Source organism: Mus caroli, chromosome X (genome assembly GCF_900094665.2).
Source record: "Mus caroli chromosome X, CAROLI_EIJ_v1.1, whole genome shotgun sequence".
In the NCBI taxonomy this organism is placed as follows: domain Eukaryota; kingdom Metazoa; phylum Chordata; class Mammalia; order Rodentia; family Muridae; genus Mus; species Mus caroli.
In genome coordinates, this window is record NC_034589.1 from 95765722 (window position 1) to 95769262 (window position 3541).

The window sequence follows — 3541 nt, forward strand, 5'->3', positions numbered from 1 at the left end:
TTTTGTCTTATTGACAATGTCGTTTGCCTTACAGAAGCTTTGCAATTGGTATTGCAAACTTTATATGCCCCAGTACAGGGGAATGCCAGGGCCAAGAAGCGGGAGTGGGTGGGTAGGGGAGCAGGGCAGAGGGAGGGTATAGGGAACTTTCGGGATAGCATTTGAAATGTATATACAGAAAATATCTAGCCGGGCGTGGTGGTTCACGCCTTTAATCCCAGCACTTGAGAGGCAGAGGCAGGCGAATTTCTGAGTTCAAGGCCAGCCCCTGGTCTACAGAGTGAGTTCCAGGACAGCCAGGACTACAGAAAAACCCTGTCTTGAAAAAAAAAAAGAGTGTTTAATGCTCTTGCAGATTGTCCAGGTTTCTCAGCACCCATGCTGGGCAGTTCACAACTTCTCATAACTCCAGCTCTATCACATCCCTTCCTGGCATGCCCAGCCACCACACACCAATGGCATGCACTCCCACAGACATCCACACATGCACATAAAAAAAAGTAAACAAAAATAAAAGTAAATCAACCAGAAATTCAAAACCATAAATTAAAGGGAAAGTAAACAAAATGGAAAAAAACAAAATGAAGGAAAAAATGAAACATAAAAGAAGGGACTGGGGCTGGCGATATGGCTCAACAGGTAAGAGCACTGACTGCTCTTCCAAAGGTCCTGAGTTCAAATCCCAGCAACCATAGTGGCTCACAACCATCTATAATGAGATCTGATGCCCTCTTCTGGTGTGTCTGAAGATAGTTACAGTGTACCTATTTATAATAATAAATGAATCCAGAAGAAGGAGGAGGAGGAGGAGGAGGATCACAGTCATCTGTAACTCCAGCTCCAGGGAACTGTAGGCTTCCAGCATCAGCATCTATGTACACATCCCCCCCCCCCCACACACACACACTTACACATAATTAAAATTTTAATTTTATAAAAAGAAGAAAAATACAATGGACACAAAAGACTACATGCTGAGCTGGGTGTGGTGACACAAACACCTGTGGACCAGCATTTGGGGGGTCCTCACAGGCTCATGAGTTTAAAGCTAGACTTGGCTAGAGGAGACACTGCCTCACATGAAACAAAACAAAACCTACAAAGAAATGTAATTAGGTAATAAAAGTAGACAAAGTACTGATGTACACTGTAATATGGACCTTAAACTAGCCATGAGAGATGACATATCCCTGGGAGATGTAAATTAACATCTGACTCTACACATGATTTTAGTCAAAAGTCCAAGAAGAGCCCATACCCGACTCTGCAGTGGGATGGCACTGATAGTTCAAAGACTGGAATATACAAGTGAATCTTCAATAACAAATCTATGGGGCTGGAAAAATAATTTCCTGATAGAGTCCTTAACTAGCATTGTAAGGTCCTGCACTCAGATCCAATGCCAAAGAAAAGTTTATTAGAAAATTGCTTACAGAGGGAAGGACAAATGGGACAGTTGCATTTTCCCAAAGTTGCCAACCTGCTATGGTTTATGAGTCTAAGGCTACAGCAGATTAACAAACCTGAGTTTAGAGCACCACCTAGTGTTCTAGCAGCAGCGGTAACTACAGATTTGAACCAGACTCTGGGAACATTATCTTTATGTGCACCCCATTTTTGTCCTTACTGGGAGCTTCTCTGGATTCAGAAAACACTGTGGAACTGTGAGCAATTTTACTGAAATCTGGCACTTAAAATGGCCACCTGGTGGCTTCTTACAACATGGAATTACTTGCTGGATGTGGTGGCATATGCCTTTAATCCCCAGCACTCTGGAGGCAGAGGCAGTTGGATCTCTGAGTTCAGGGACAGCCTGGTCTACTGAGTCAGTTCCAAGACAGTTACTGCTACTCAGAGAAACCCTGTTTCAAAAATCAAAAACAAAAACAAAAACAAAAAACAAAATCAAGATGGAGTTACTCTAAGTAGGACCAGAGGACCAGTTTCACTACATGTATGACCCAATTTAAGTGTCCAGAAAGACACATTTACAGGAACCATAAATAATTGCCTGCACCTGAAGGTAGGAACATGGAACAAATGAAAATAAGCACTTTGGGATGGTGATGCAAATGTTCTAAAACCTGATTTACATTTTTTTATTTTTATTCTTTTTTTAAAAAATTGTTTATGATTTTTATGCAAGTACACTGTAGCTATCTTCTGACGCATCTGAAGAGGGCATCAGATCTCATTATGGGTGGTTGTGAGCCACCATGTGGTTGCTGGAATTTGAACTCAGGACCTTCGGAACAGGAGTCAGTGCTCTTAACCACTGAGCCATCTCTCTAGCCCCCTCATTTTTTATTCTTATTTTATGTGTGTTTTGATTTTATGTATGTATGTGCGCCACTTGCATGGTCTGTCTGTTGTCCAGGGAGATCAGAGAAAGGCATTGGAGCCTCTGGAACTGGAGTTTTGGACAGTTGCAAGCCAACATGTGGGGACTGGGAATGGAGCCTGAGTCTTCTGTAAGAACAATGGATGCTCTAACTGCTGAGCCATATCTTACAGCCTCATACACTTTATTATTTTTTTATTATTATTATTTTTGAGAAAAGTTATTTCTCCATGTAGCTCTGGCTTGTCTGGAACTCATCATGGAATCCAGCATGGCCTCAGACTTGGAGAGATCCACCTGGTTCTGCCTGTCAAGTGCTGAGGTGCCCTGCCAGAGGAACTCTATTTTTTTAAATTATTTTTTCTTGGAAATTTCATACATGAGCCATGCATCTATATCACTTGGGCACCTCCCTCTTCTCCTTTCAACTTGCCCTGAAAATTCATGCTCTCTTCTTTCTTGTTGTTACACACATACACACGCACACACAACTTACATACCAAGTTTTTTTGTTTGTTTGTTTATGTTTTGGGGGTGTGGTGGTTGAGCCAGAGTCTCACTATGTAGCCTTAGCTGGCCCGGAACTCACTTTGTAAAACAGGTAGACCTTCATCTACCCACTTCTGCCTCTGCCTCCCAAGGGCTGCTATTATAGGTTTGTACCACTATGCCTAATGATACAATAATTCTTGAAAGTCCAGTGTCTACCCAAAGAATACTTAAGCAGTCAGCAAAATAACAAAGAAAGCTTGAGAAGGAGGAGAGCTCAGTGGGGAAGTGCTTATCTACCATGTGTGAAAACCTGGGTTCTATTGCCAGGGACACAAACAAACAGACAAGGTTCTCGGTTCACAGTCAGGTATGGGCTCTTCTTGGCCTTTTTTTTTTTCTTTATGTTTGCTTCTACATACCTTTAGACAAATATTTATCAGTGTGGGCCAACTACTGGTTCTTCTGTTACCACCATAGGCTTGGTGATAGGGAATTATCAATCCTTAGAAAGGCTATGTCCAGGGAATGGTGGCGCACACCAGGAAATATTAAAAATGAACTGCCTCCGAGCAGTTTATGCCTTTAATCCCAGCACTTGGGAGGCAGAGGCAGGCGAATTTCTGAGTTCGAGGCCAGCCTGGTCTACTGAGTGAGTTCCAGGACAGCCAGGGCTACACAGAGAAACCCTGTCTCGAAAAACCAAAAGAA